The following is a 15,375-nucleotide window of genomic DNA, read 5'->3' as shown; positions in this document are numbered from 1 at the left end:
GTTTCCTTGTTCTCTTGAAGAAGGAATTCATAGGGCCTGGACTCCATCTTAGGCCTGTTCGTGCTGATTATGCTCGGCCACCTCTCTAATGGACTCTGAACTCTGTGCTTAGTGCCTGTGGAAATGACAATAGAAGGATAAGACCCCCTCTGGACAGGTCATAAATTGCTATCTGTAACCTCAGGCTTATTGATTATTGATTGTTTGGAATGTAACCTCAGGCTTATTGATTATTGACTGTTTGAACACATAACACATGAATGATGGAGTTATTGTGATTGTATTTACCTTTCCTTTGTTTATGTAAGTCACAAGGAAGTTGGGTGGTGGGTTCAGACACGTACACATGGGGTATAAAAGATTTTCACAAATGCTGGTCGGGGTCCTTGGCTAAGAGGAGACTCTGCCTTGGGCCCGCCGGTGTCATAAACTGCACTTCACTATCTGCATCGTCCTTCTGAGTGAGCTTGTTTCCCGGAACGCGTGGCTATAACACTCTGAAGAAAATAGGAGATCATCCACATATATTTCACAATTGACTCACAAGGGAAATTTAATATTTAAGTATTGATTTGAGGAAAAAAAGAAAAAAAACCCGAGGTGTGATTGTCCAGGTATATTGTTGTCTTACTCAGGTAAAGGCAAAAAGATATTGTCTATTCTGTTCTAAAGCCAGACTGAAAAAGACAATAATCTAATATGGTAAAGCAAGTGGCTTCAGGCAGAGTTAAGGACAGGGTGGTATTTACATTAAGTACTATCAGGAACCAAAGGATAACAATTTTACTAATGGCCCTGAGGTCTGAACAAATTGATATCCTCATCTGTCTAGTTTCTTTACTAGCAGGACATAAGTATTATGAAGGCTACTGAGTAATAGCCTTGGGATATAAAGCTTTCAACGATAGGTTTAATCCCTTCTTTGGCTTCTGGCTTCAAGAGATATTGGGGAAGTTTGTATAAGTTTGGTAGGATCTACCTGAATTTTGCTATGTTTTGCTTCTATTATTTTTCCTGTGTCAACTGAAACTTTAGCTCATAGTGTCAGATATGATGTAAAGACCTTTATCTGGGCTACGTACCAAATATAATGGAGAAGATAAAGGACCAGCCAGAGAAGACACAACTTGATTATGAATAAGAGTATCCTTAAGAAACTGTCCCTCTGGTGTGTATTTAATGTTATAGTTTCATTTACAAAGTATTTAATAAATCCTTTGCTATTAAGTTTGCAGGGGTGGTATCACAGAGCAGGAAGGAATGTTTTTAGTCAAGGGCCCACAGGTTACAGTTAAGGACTAGAAGACAGGGAACACATATGGTTATTTGAAATACCTACCATCTGAGTGGTGTGTTTAACTCTTAGAGAGCTGAGCAAACATGGTAAAGCTTAACATAGATAAAGAGGAGTGTCTATGTCTACCAGTAATTGATGAGGCTAACCATTTATATTTATATTTAATTCACACTGAATGTTTAAAGTTGAAAATATTAAGCTCTTTTTCCTTCCTTGCATCATCCCTTATTCTTCTAAATAAAAGAATTTTTCTTCACCTTGGTTTTTCTTTGGATGGGACTATTTTTTTTTTTTTTCATGGTGTCAGTTCAATTTACAAACATCTACAACTCATCCTTGGCAACAGATGGTTAGTTTGGAAGTGACCTACCTAACGATGTGATCTATAGGACCTTAAGATTATTTGGGTTCTATCTTGTTTTTTGTTCTAAATCCCTTTCAAGATGTTCTGTCAGGTGTAATCCAGGTAAAGGGACTATTTAAGATTCCAATTTCATCTTTATTTCCAATTTCATGTTTAACTCCATTGTCAAAATGAGATGAAAGGACTGCCCTTTCTTGAATTTCCAAATATGCCTTTTTGGAAAGTATTTTCTAATCTTTCTAAAAATTTCACATTATTTCATCTCTCTTCTGTTTGCATGATTAAACTATGGTGCAACCAAATTTTAAAATTTAAAAAAATTTTTTTAATATGAAATTATGGTTAAAAAGCATATAATGTAAAATTTAAAATCCTTAACTATGTTTAACAGTTCAGTTTAGTAGTGTTGGGCTTCCCTGGTAGCTTGGACGGTAAAGAATCCACCTGCAATGCAGGAGATGTGGGTTCAGTCCCTGGGTTGAAAATATCCCTTCAAGAAGAGAATGGTTACCCACTTCACGATTGCCTTGAGAATTCCATGGACAGAGGAGCCTGGTGGGCTACAGTCCATGAGGTTGAAAAGAGTCAGAAACCATTGAGCGACTAATAGTAGTGTTAACTACATTCACATTATCATGCAACAGATCTTCAACTGATTTTTACTGGAAATATTTTGGGTATGACTTTTAGGAGACTTTGCTCTATTGGCAGGTGCACTTTTTTGACTCTCAAGTTTATTGAGGAAGGAAGGATCCTGCAGATGCCTTTCTGGGTCAGTTCATTCTAAATTCAGAATTTAGCATCTGAGATTCCAACCAACATGTATATAACTTAATATAGATCAGGTAACCATGGGTCTCACCTGCAATCCAGGAGACCTTGGTTCGATCCTGGGTTGGGAAGATCCCCTGGAGGAGGGCATGGCAACCCTCTCCAATATTCTTGCCTGGAGAATCCCCATGGACAGAGGAGCCTGGCAGGCTAAGAGTCCATAGGATCGCAGAGTCAGACATGACTTAGCGACTAAACTCAGCAGAACCATGGGTCTAATGCACCCCAAAGAATTTTAAATTGTTCTATGGATATTTGTTGGTCTCGTCTGTGTTTAAGGATACATTAGTTATAGTTTATGATTTAGTTTGGTTCCAAAGCTTAAATTCTACAGTTGCCTACACACTTGATTCATGGGAGGGATGGATCTTAAGAGGAAACTGGAGTTTCAATTCTTAAAAAAATTAGGTGATCTGGACAAGAGAGACAAAAGGGAGGAGTCCACAGAGGTATAAACAGAGAGATTAGAAATGAAAAAAGAAGAGGAATATTTGATAGTGGGAGGCAACTGGAAGACAAGCCTGGGGAGGAATTACCTCGGAAACGCGTCTTATCTTTTAATATATGAGCTTGTCAAATTGCTCATTGTCATTGGCCAAAGAGTCTTCTAGTGAAGAAATTGTTGATGAGAATTTTATTTGGAGGCCTCTGCTACCAATCAAAAATGCTGTTCATTAGGCTTGAAAAATATTATTCTCTTTCCTTCTAGGGTGTCTCTAAAAATGATCAATTAAAGATTGGAGGCAAAATGGCAGAGTAGAAGGGCTTTGAGCTCACCTCCTCTCAGGAGAAGACCAAAACCACAAATAAATGATGAACAGTCATCAATAAAAAAGACTGAAACCTACCAAAAATAATTCCACATTCAAAGACATAAAGAAGAAAGCCAATGAGAGGGTAGAAGTCACACTTGCAATATAGTAAAATCCTTTACCCTCTGGGTGGGTAATCAGTTCTCCCACAGGATTAAGAGTTCTAGACCCATATCAGAGGCTAGATCAGGAGTCCCCAGAGCATTTGGCTTTGAAAGCCAGTGGGGCTTGATTGCTTGCGGAGAACCAGAGACTCTACTTTTGGAGGGCACACAAAAGGTCTGGCACATGCCAGAACCCAGGGCAAAAGCAGTGACTTCAGAGAAGCCTGGGCCAGACCTACCTGCTAGTCTTGGAGGGTCTCCTGGGGAGGCAAGGTGGGGGGGGGGGGTTGCTGTGCCTCTCTGGAGTCATAAAAGCTGGTGGCAGAAATATCAAATGAACAATTGTGCTCAAGTCAAATGTTCTCCAGGTGGCAATATCAAATGAACAATCGTGTTCAAGTCAAATGTTCCCCAGAATGGCCACTAAAAGCCAAATCACCCTCAGTGAAGTTATGCCATTAGAGAAATATGTGCAGGATTTAAGAGAGCATTCATAAGAAGCAGAACTTGTTCTAACAAAAAGAGGTGATTTAGACTTAGACAAACCCGTAGCAATGGTCACTGAAAAGTGATGATTATGTACCTCATGTCTTGGGCCCCAACTAATATTTATTTGCCTCCAAACACAGACCTGACAGTCTGCACCTCACAATAGGCATCAAGCTCTCAGAACTCTCAAAGTCAAGCTCTCAAATCAGGAATTAAAGATGGAAGGAGACCTCTATCCAGTTTTGTTGTTGACACATTTCTTTTTTTCTAAATGGACACTGGCTTCAGAAACCATAAACTCAATGGTTGATGAAGCTAGCTTTTGCACAATGGGCTTATACCCTATAAAGGTCTTAAGCCCTGTAAGTGCCTATGCCTATGCTCTATTCAGTAAGTTTCCTTCTTATCACAACACATTTACAGACACAACCAAACGTGGAAGCACAAAAGTGGATGAAAAGGAGTGGCTTGACTCCACCAAGGATGCGAAACAAATGGAAACCAATAACAAAACACAGGTACCTACCTGAAAATAAATAGCCAAGTAACACAAAAACAGCCAAGTTTAGGCCTAGTGCTGACTTACCTCAGCAGTGTGGATTCAACAAGCATCAAGCAGCAAAATGCAGGGGCCTCCATGAGCATCAGACATCAAAGTGACAGGCAGTGCAGGGCGGATCTCAGTGGAAGCTCCAGGAAAACTGTGGAAATAAACAAACACCATCCAAATGAGAAAGAACAGGCCTACTTATTGAGAACTTTCTACAGCGTGGGAGTCAGTCACCATCACTTACATTTGACAGAGACTCAAAAGCAGGCAAGGGAGTGGAAAACTTGATAGTGCATAATGGAAGACTCCAGGTGTGTTTTGATTAGAGATTTGTTAACACAGGGAAGCAGGAGGTGGGCTAACAGGAAGCCAGGTATTCTATGTGATTGGTTTGGAGAACACATTTGGTTCTCTCTTGTTGGTCCTGAGCTGGAAGTGGAGACAAATAAATAGGGATACTGGCACTCATAGACCAAGTCCTGAGCATTCTTGCCTGATTGCCGCAGAAGTGTTGGTTTAACTTTCCAGGCTGGTTGCTGCAGAGATGATGGGTCAAAGTTCTACTGTTATATATGGTTTATCCATTTGTAAATGTAGTGTCTGAAGGAAAATCCTATGACTTGGATTAACTTTTCTCAATGAGTTCTAGCCCCAATCCTGGTAAAGAATAAAAGTTCAATAAATATTTGTGAAGAAGAAAGGTAATGGGAGAGAGATAAAAAGCCCAAACAGCAGTGAACCTTAATTAAAGATGATAAACTAAAGGAAATGTCAGTGCACGAAGCCATTTGAGAAGATCATAGGAAACATGCCTTCAGGTGGTGGTGTTTAGCTGTGATCCACAGAAACAGTAGTACAGAATCCTTCAACATGATACGCAACATTCTGAAAAGATGTCACTTAATCAGAGAGAAGCTACAGGACATCATGTGAAAATGAAAATAGTCACAGTGACTGACTAAAAATATTGTCCTGCCAGGCAAAAGGGATGGTCTTTGAGGTAGTGTCTTGTGGGACAACCTGTTCAAGTGTCATTTCAACCCCTTGCCTTTGAGGAGTGAGCATGGTCAGAAACTTCTGAAACATAGTAATAAATAAGAAGTGGCTGTTTACTTCCAGACGGAACCTTATATTGCTCCCACAGGTACCTGAGGTAGACAGGTCATTAATCCAATGCCTTTGCTTCGCACAGACACCTGCATGCATGTACACTACCCACACCCCACCGCTACCGCCACGCCCACATACACACAAGAGACAGAGAGAATTTAAATAGAGTCCAACATTACCTGGAGAAAAATAGTTATGGGCTCTTTAAAAAGGAAGTATCAATAAATCAGTGCCTAAGGTATCTGTGAGAGGTCAAGTTGAGAAACTGGCAGTAAACCAGGGGAGGTTAGCAAAGAAATAAATTATATGTTAATTTCAAATTAGCATTTACACTGGTTCCAGGCTTCAAAGGGCAAGGATCTGAGAGAGAGAAAGTAGTCAGAGGAGGAAAATTATTCATCCTAATTGAAAAAGGACGGTCTTGAGGGATTCATACTACGGAGGAAGGCTCTTAGGATTTTTGTAATCTGTCTCCTGTATTTGGCTGAGCAGTATGGAAGTAAAAGCCATCTCCCCTGGGCTGAGAAGATGGGTACCCCATCAAATCAAGTGATGGTCTAGGGCATCAAGAGATATTTGATTTTAACTCAGAGCTAAAAGGAAACCAAGGAAATTTGAATACCTTGAATGGCCAACAGCTATCTCAAGGAGTTAGAACTATAGCAATAACTTCAAAAAGTCTAAAATGATATGACAGTAGAAGAGGAAAAATAATTTTCCCTTTACTCTTGGCTGAGACCCCTGTAATAAAAGAGATTAACAAGAGAAAAACAAAACAAGTTTTTTAATATGTGTCCCTCATGTATGCATGGGAGATACCCAGGGAGAATTGAGTAACTCAAAGTGAAGTCTTAAAACTCCAGCTTATACATAGCATCTTCAATAAAGAACTATAAACTCATGGAGAAATGACAAGAGAAAAGAAAGCGGTTTTTGACTTTTAAAGGTGGCAAAATGTGGGAAGGTAGATCTATGGGAGGAAGCTAGGAGCAGACAAAGGCTAGTTAGTCGTTTGTTATGTAGATTTCTCTGGTGCCTTCTACAACCTAAAGCTGTTTAGGGACTGAGGATTAACTACTAGGGATTAGCTTTTGTCCTTGCTGGTGGAGAGGAGAATGGGGACATATTTATGTGCTGCAAAATCTATTTAAGCAAATAGGAGGAGGGCAGGGAACGTTCCTTGTACCTGCTTCTTCTCAGTTGCTGCAGCTCAAAACAATTCTTATCAGGCTTCCCTGGAGGCTCAGATGGTCAAGAATCTACCTGCCATGTAGAAGACCTGGGTTCAATCCCTGGGTTGGCAGGCTACAAGTCCATGGGGTCTCAAAGAGTTGGACACTACTGAGCAACTAACACTACTCTACTCTACTCCAGGGTGATGGATTCTTTATGCCTTATACTGGGTTAAACAGTGATACCCCAACCCCACCCCAGTTTGTGTCTACCTAGGAATTATGAGGGCTTCCCTGGTGGTCAGAAGGTAAAGAATCTGCCTGCAATGCAGGAGACTCGGGTTCAATCCCTGGGTCAGGAAGATCCCCTGGAGGAGGGAATGGCTACCCACTCCAGTATTCCTGCCTGAGAAATCCCATGGACAGAGGAGCCTGATGGGCTACAGTCCATGGGGTCACAAAGAGTTGGATAGGACTAACGACTAACAAGAATTGAGTGACTAGGACATTTGATTGTGGCCTTCTTTGGAAATAGGTTCTTTGCAGATATAATCAATTTAAAATGAAGTCATGCTGGATAAGGGTGGGCCTTACTGTAATGACTGGGTATCCTATTAAGAAGAAGGAATCCGACACAAACACAGGGGAGCAGGACAGAGGCAGAGGGACTGGAGTGATACGAGCCAAGGAACTGCAAGGATTGCAGCAAGCACCAAAATCTAGGCAGGTCAAAGGAGGGATTCTCCTCCGGGGCCCTCTGAGAGAGTGTGATCCTACCAACATCTTGATTTGGGACATCTAGCCTCCGGAACTATAAGAAAATAAAATTTTGTTGTAGTAGTTTGTTACAGCAGCCCTGGAAAACTAGTACAGCCCTGAGAAGAAAACAGGATGGCATATCCAAAAATGGATAACAAATTCAGTACCTATTTATTGTGCACTAACTATGCCCCAAATTGGGGCTGCAGAGAACACAAAATACATATGATCAGATCCTGCTTTGGAAGAATTTAGAATCAAAACTGTCACTGACTTTCATAGGAAAAAAAAAAATTTTTTTTCTTTTCCTTTCAATGACCCTGTCAGGTTAGCAACATAGTGGGAGAAAGATACAAGAGGATCAAAGCTGTGAGTACTCAGCTCTTAGGCCATACTACAAATGGCTTGTAAACCACTGCAGAGGGAAAAAAAAATTATAATAATAACTTCAGGACAAAGTGGTACAATGCAAATCAAATGGTTTCTTAAGCAGTTCTGTAGAGAAAAGGAAACTTTTTGAACTACTTTTTTTCCCCTTCCCCCAGGATTCTTTCTTTTCCATAATTAAGAAGCCAACATGAAGCAGCGGGAAGCAAAGTGTTGGTGGGGAGGTAATTACTAATAGCAACATCAGTGCTGACACACACTTGCTAGGAAAAAATCTCTGGCATTTTTACCTGTAACAAACCTGTCATCAGTGAAGGCACTTAAGAAAGCTTCCTTGCTAGTCTTCCAAACACTAGAAAAAATAATTACGGTAATGTAAGGCATTTAACAAACACTTCATGAGTGAAAAATTCTTTTGCCCAGTTCCTTCTCAAACGATTAGTTCTTAAGGATGGAAATTGACTTCTCTTTACCCCCAGATGATCAAATTAGAGCAACTCTATCTAGTTTTAATTCCTGAAATAAAAAAAAAATTAATTTATAAAGCGTGGAACTTACTATAGTGTTAATTGTTAATTATAGTGTTAATTATAGTGTTAATTGTTCAGTCGTGTCCGACTCTTTGCGACCCCACAGACTATAGCCCACCAGACTCCTCTGTTCATGGAATTCTCCAGGCAAGAATACTGGAGTGGGTTGCCATTCCCTTCTCCAGGGGATCTTACTGACCCGGGGATCGAACCCAAGTGTCCTGCATTGCAGGTAGATTCTTTACCATCTGAGCCACCAGAGAAGACCAACTGACTATTACTATCACTGGAGTTAATCCCTCATGTGACCTTCCACATCTTCTTATACCTTATATCTTCTTATATCTTTCCTGGGTTGAGAAGGTCCCCTGGAGAATGAAATTGAAACCCACTCCAGTACTCTTGCCTGGAAAATTCCATGGATGGAGAAGCCTGGTAGGTTACAGTCCTTGGGGTCACAAAGAGTCGGACACGACTGAGCAATTAATTTAATTAATTTATATCTTTCCAACACAGTATAGGTTTGAGATACGTCAAAGAAAAATTGCACTGCACACAGTAAAATAAATGAGGACTTTATTCAGGACCATCTCAGTAGAGGTCATTGTTGTTGTTGTTCAGTTACTAAATCGTGTCTCACTCTTTGCGACCCCATGGACGGCAGCACGCCAAGCCCCTCTGTCCTCCACTATAACCTCCTGCAGTTTGCTCAAATTCATGTCAGTTGAAGTCGGTGATACTGTCTAACTATCTCATTCCCATCCTTGGCCACCCTTTTCTCCTTTTGCCCTTAATCTTTCCCAGAATCAAAGTCTTTTCCAAAGAGATGGCTCTTCCCATCAGGTGGCCAAAGTATTGGAGATTCAGTAAGAGAGAGAGACTGAACATAACTCTGGATACCACCAATAGCAGCTGAGTATTTGTAGCCAAAGGGCAGGGTGAGGGAGTAGAAAGAAAGTTAAGAGGAATTTGGTTTGGTGTCAAGGGTAGAGGGACCCCCTTCTAAACTCGTTTGGCAGGATCCTTGCTGAACTAGGCTGACAGGCCAAGGATAAGGCCTAGTAGAGAAGAGGGCCCAGAGCAGCCCAGCTAACGCGTAGTCAGGGGGTAAGAGTCCTTTCAGATGATACACTCAGCCAGTCTTCACACTAACAGAGGTGTGATAACCCAGGGTCCAAGAACTGGACCACATTTACCCACATGTTTGATTGTGTTTGTTTTACTTTCCTTTGGTTCATTGGCCAACTGTTCAAAATAATCTTAGAAATTATTTTGAAGGCATAATTTAGAAATAACCTGAGTCATTCTTAACTAACTGGTATTTGTGAATTTATAGAAAGGCTACAATTTAAATAACTCATATGCTTATATATCAATAAAAACCATCAGGGGACTTCCGTGGTGATCCAGTGGTAAGATTCCAATGCAGGGGGCCCAGGTTCAATCCCTGGTCAGGGAATTAGACTCCACATGTTGCAACTAAGAGTTTGCATGCCACAGTTAAAGACCCTGCATGCCACAATGAAGGTTGAAGATCCCACATGCAGCAACTAAGACTTGGGGCAGCCTAATAAACATATAAAATATTGTATAAAAAATTAAAAATAGCTTTCATGGTAAGTTTGCTTTGTTTCTTGTTCAACAGTTGTGACATATAATGGAGAAAAGAAAGACAGAGTGGACATCATTCAGGAACAGGGCCTCACCAGGCACATACACAGCTGGAGTGGATAGCCATTCCCTTCTCCTAGGTACCTTACTGACCCAGGGATCAAACCCAAGGGGAAGCCCCAGGGACCTCCTGAGGGCCTCCCAGTTCTCCCCATTAGGAGAGCTTCAGACTCACTGTCTGAGTTGCTCAGGGTCAAATGCAGAAGCCAGGATTTGAAGCCAGGCCTGTCTGACTCCAAGATAAGATTCTTTCCATTACACCAGCACTTCCCAAACACCAGGCCTTGGACCTGGGCCAGCTCAAAATTAAGTTATAAGCTGTTAGAAGCAAAATGAAAAAAGAAGCAAAATGAAAAATACAAGGACAATGTAGAGGATTTTTTTTTAACAAAATGAATTCAATTTAAAGCAATGTTCTTTTTCTGAAATTAAGGCCACTTCTAGTGTTGAAAATGTTCTTTCTATTATGAAATGATAGTGGTTATGATGGTGATTACTTGTGTTTGTTTTTCCTTTTCAATGTCCTTACCAGACAAAATTTAAAACTTGGCCAAGCTGTAAATGACACCTGAATGTTTTTGATATTTCATCACTCATGGAATTTTAGAACCTGGAAATCAGCTCTGCCAAAAGGTAAGTTCCCATGAAACACAGGGGAAATAGGCAGCTTGGCATGTTCATTTAGTGCTTCCCTTAGCTCCATGTTCACATCAACCTCTGAAATTTAGAGAAGTCACTCCAATTAAAAGAAAAATTAACATCTCTAATTGTTTTGGTTTTCTGATTTTTCTTTTTTTTAACATTTTTATTGGAGTATAGTTGCTTTCCAATGTTGCGTTAGTTCCTGCTGTACAGCAAAATGAATCAGCTATACGTATAAATATATCCCCTCATTTTTGGATTTCCTTCCCATTTAGGTCACCACAGAGCACTGAATAGAGTTCCCTGTGCTATAGAATAGGTTCTCATTCATTTCGGTCTAGTCCCTCAGTCGTGTCTGACTCTTGGTGACCCTGATTCTTTGTGATCCCATGAACTGAAGCACACCAGGCTTCCTTGTCCATCACCAACTCCCACAGCTTGCTCAAACTCATGTCCATTGAGTCGGTGATGCCATCCAACTATCTCATCCTCTGTCTTCCCATTCTCTTCCTGCCTTCAACCTTGCCCAGCATCAGGGTCTTTTCCAATGAGTCAGTTCTTCACAACAAGTGGCCAAAGTATTGGAGCTTCCCCTTCAGCATCAGTCCTTCCAATAAATATTCAGGACTAATTTTCTTTAGGATTGACTGGTTTGATCTCCCTGAAGTCCAAGGGACTCTCAAGAGTCTTTTCTAACACCACAGTTCAAAAGCATCAATTCTTCAGCACTCAGCTTTCTTTATGGTCCAACTCTCACATCTATACATGGCTACTGGAGACTTCTGACAAAATGTGGTCCACTGGAGAAGGGAATGGCAGGTCACTTCAGTATCCTTGCCTTGAGAACCCCATGAACAGAGTGAAAATGTTATTAGTTATCTGTTTTATAGATAGCAGTGCACATATGTCAACCACAATCTCCCAATTCATCCACCCCTCTTTTTCCTCCTTGGTGTTCATACATTTGTTTTCTACTTCTGTGTGTCTATTTCTGTTTTGCAAATAGGTTCACATTTGTATCATTTTTCTGGATTCCACATATATGCATTAATATACAATATCATGGAACAAAGACAGACACCAAGGCATATCTAGAGAGAATGAGAATCAAGATTATTCTAAGGAGTAGAAGAAAACCAGCCATTGGAGGGTCTAATGGCAGGAGGAGAAGCCAAAGGATATTGCTCAGACTGAGAGGAAGTATATATGCTATTTCTTCTGCAGAGAGCACAAGCAGAATCATTATTCTCTGTGGAATCCATCTTGTTTTTTACCTCCCCAGGGATCTACCCCCTGGAGCGATGCTCACCTTCACCCATGAGGATGCATGTTCCTCAGTGAACAGGCAGCAGAAGTACAGACAGATCAGTATACCCCTATGTGCAAGAAGGTCTTACTTCCCAGGTTCCTCATTTTCAAGGGCTACTATTTTTAGATGACCATTTTTGAAGATGACCAGACATCTCTGACATAACAGAAGGTGTTCTATTTTTCATTTTTGCCCACTTGCTTACTGGATATAATAAGGCCTCATTTCCTACTGAACCAAAAGAAACAGTATGTCATGTTTAAGAGCCTTACAGTCAAGAACACTGGGTGAGTAATGGTCCACATTCAGTGGGTAATTCAGCTCTCTAAACTCTTCAGGTCTCTGTTTCCTTGCTTATAAAATGCAAATAATAATATTCCCCACTTAATAGAGTTGCTGTAAGTATTGAAAACTGTATGTTCAGTACCACATAGACCTCCAGGTATATCCAATAAATGTTAACTATTATTACATGGACATGAACAGTACGAAAAGGCAAAAAGATAGGACACTGAAAGATGAACTCCCCAGGTCAGTAGGTGCCCAGTATGCTACTGGAGATCAGTGGAGAAATAACTACAGAAAGAATGATGGGATGGAGCCAAAGCAAAAACAACACCCAGTTGTGAATGGGACTGGTGATAGGAGCAAGATTTGATGTTATAAAGAGCAATATTGCATAGGAACCTGGAATGTTAGGTCCATGAATCAGGGCAAATTGGAAGGGGTCAAACGAGATGACAAGAGTGAATATTGACATTCTGGAATGAGTGAACTAAGATGGACTGGAATGGCTGAATTTAACTCAGATGACCATTATATCTACTACTGTGGGCAGGAATCCCTTAGAAGAAATGGAGTAGCCATCATAGTCAACAAAAGAGTCCGAAGTGCAGTACTTGGATGCAATCTCAAAAACGACAGAAAGATCTCTGTTCGTTTCCAAGGCAAACCATTCAATAACACGGTAATTCTAGTCTATGCCCTGACCAGTAATGCTACAGAAGCTAAATTTGAACAGTTCTATGAAGACCCACAAGACCTTCTAGAACTAACACCCAAAAAAGATGTCCTTTTCATTATAGGGTACTGGAATGCAAAAGTAGGAAGTCAAGAAACACCTGGAGTAACAGGCAAATTTGGCCTTGGAGTACAGAATGAAGCAGGTCAAAGGATAATAGAGTTTTGCCAAGAGAATGCACTGGTCATAGCAAACACCCTCTTCCAACAACACAAGAGAAGACTCTACACATGGACATCACCAGATGGTCGACACCAAAATCAGATTGATTATCTTCTTTGCAGCCAAAGATGGAGAAGCTCTATACAGTCAGCAAAAACAAGACTGGGAACTGACTGTGGCTCAGATCATGAACTCCTTATTGCCAAATTCAGACTGAAATTGAAGAAAGTGGAGAAAACCATTAGACCATTCAGGTATGACCTAAATCAAATCCCTTATGACTATACAGTAGAAGTGAGAAATAGATTTAAAGGACTAGATCTGATAGACAGAATGCCTGATGAACTATGGACGGAGGTTCGTGACATTGTACAGGAGACAGGAATCAAGACCATCCCCAAGTAAAAGAAATGCAAAAAAGCAAAATGGCTGTCTGAGGAGGCCTTACAAATATCTGTGAAAAGACAGGAAGTGAAAAGCAAAGGAGAAAAGGAAAGATATACCCATTTGAATGCAGAGTTCCAAAGAATACCAAGGAGAGATAAGAAAGCCTTCCTCAGTGATCAAAGCAAAGAAATAGAGGAAAACAATAGAATGGGAAAGACTAGAGATCTTTTCAAGAAAATTAGAGATAACAACGGAACATTTCATGCAAAGATGGGCTCAATAAAGGACAGAAATGGTAGGGACCTAACAGAAGCAGAAGATATTAAGAAGAGGTGGCAAGAATACACAGAAGAATTGTACAAAAAAGTTCTTCACAACAAAGACAATCATGATGGTGTGATCACTCACCTAGAGCCAGACATCTTGGAATGTGAAGTCAAGTGGGCCTTGGGAAGCATCACTATGAACAAAGCTAGTGGAGGTGATGGAATTCCAGTTGAGCTATTTCAAATCCTGAAAGATGACGCTGTAAAAGTGCTGCACTCAATAAGCCAGCAAATTTGGAAAACTCAGCAGTGGCCACAGGACTGGAAAAGGTCAGTTTTCATTCCAATCCCAAAGAAAGGCAATGCCAAAGAATGTTCAAACTACCGCACAATTGCACTCATCTCACAGGCTAGTAAAGTAATGCTCAAAATTCTCCAAGCCAGGCCTCAGCAATACGTGAACCGTGAACTTCCAGATGTTCAAGCTGGTTTTAGAAAAGGCAGAGGAACCAGAGATCAAATTGCCAACATCCACTGGATCATCGAAAAAGCAAGAGAGTTCCAGAAAAACATCTATTTCTGCTTTATTGACTATGCCAAAGCCTTTGACTGTGTGGATCACAACAAAATGTGGAAAATTCTGAAAGAGATGGGAATACCAGACCACCTGACCTGCCTCCTGAGAAACCTGTACGCAGGTCAGGAAGCAACAGTTAGAACTGGACATGGAACAACAGACTGGGTCCAAATAGGAAAAGGAATACGTCAAGGCTATATATCGTCACCCTGATTATTTAACTTATATGCAGAGTACATCATGAGAAATGCTGGGCTGGAAGAAGCACAAGCTGGAATCAAGATTGCCAGGAGAAATATTAATAACCTCAGATATGCAGATGACACCACCCTTATGGCAGAAAGTGAAGAAGATCTAAAGAACCTCTTGATGAAAGTGAAAGAGGAGACTGAAAAAGTTGGCTTAAAGCTCAATATTCAGAAAACTAAGATCATGGCATCCGGTCCCATCAGTTCATGGCAGATAGATGAGGAAAGAGTGGAAACAGTGGCTGACTATTTTTCTGGGCTTCAAAATCACTGCAGATGGTGACTGCAGCCATGAAATTACAAGACACTTACTCCTTGAAATGAAAGTTATGACCAACCTAGACAGCATATTAAAAAGCAGAGCCGTCAGTTTGTCAACAAAGGTCTGTCTAGTCAAGGCTATGGTCTTCCCAGTAGTCATGTATGGATGTGAGAGTTGGACTATAAAGAAAGCTGTGCACCAAAGAACTGATGCTTCTGAACTGTGGTGCTGGAGAAGACTCTGGAGAGTCCCTTGGATCTCAAGGAGATCCAACCAGTCCATCCTAAAGGAGATCAGTCCTGGGTGTTCACTGGAAGGACTGATGCTGAAGCTGAAACTCCAATACTTTGGCCACCTAATGCGAAGAGCTGACTCATTGGAAAAGAACCTGATGCTGGGAAAGATTGAGGGCAGGAGGAGAAGGA

General features: G+C 40.8%; 1 long non-coding RNA gene across 4 annotated transcripts in view; it reads right to left on the bottom strand.

Moving 5' to 3' along the window:
* LOC145522042 (uncharacterized) overlaps positions 1-15,375 on the bottom strand; it is a 233,776-nt gene that overhangs the window by 56,519 nt on the left and 161,882 nt on the right. Inside the window, exons 1-3 of one of the 4 annotated variants that reach the window (XR_014065865.1) lie at positions 8,806-9,585; positions 4,484-7,131; positions 289-497 (exon numbers count right to left, since the gene is read on the bottom strand). This is a non-coding gene — a long non-coding RNA (uncharacterized LOC145522042). Of the gene's footprint in view, positions 1-288; positions 498-4,483; positions 7,132-8,165; positions 8,228-8,805; positions 9,586-15,375 lie in introns of those variants that run through there. The other 3 variants (XR_014065862.1, XR_014065863.1, XR_014065864.1) reach the window with 3 other exon arrangements.

This window comes from Giraffa tippelskirchi, chromosome 9 (genome assembly GCF_054371585.1).
Source record: "Giraffa tippelskirchi isolate mGirTip1 chromosome 9, T2T-mGirTip1v1.2.pri, whole genome shotgun sequence".
NCBI lineage: Eukaryota > Metazoa > Chordata > Mammalia > Artiodactyla > Giraffidae > Giraffa > Giraffa tippelskirchi.
This window is presented reverse-complemented; position numbering and strand designations above follow the sequence as displayed.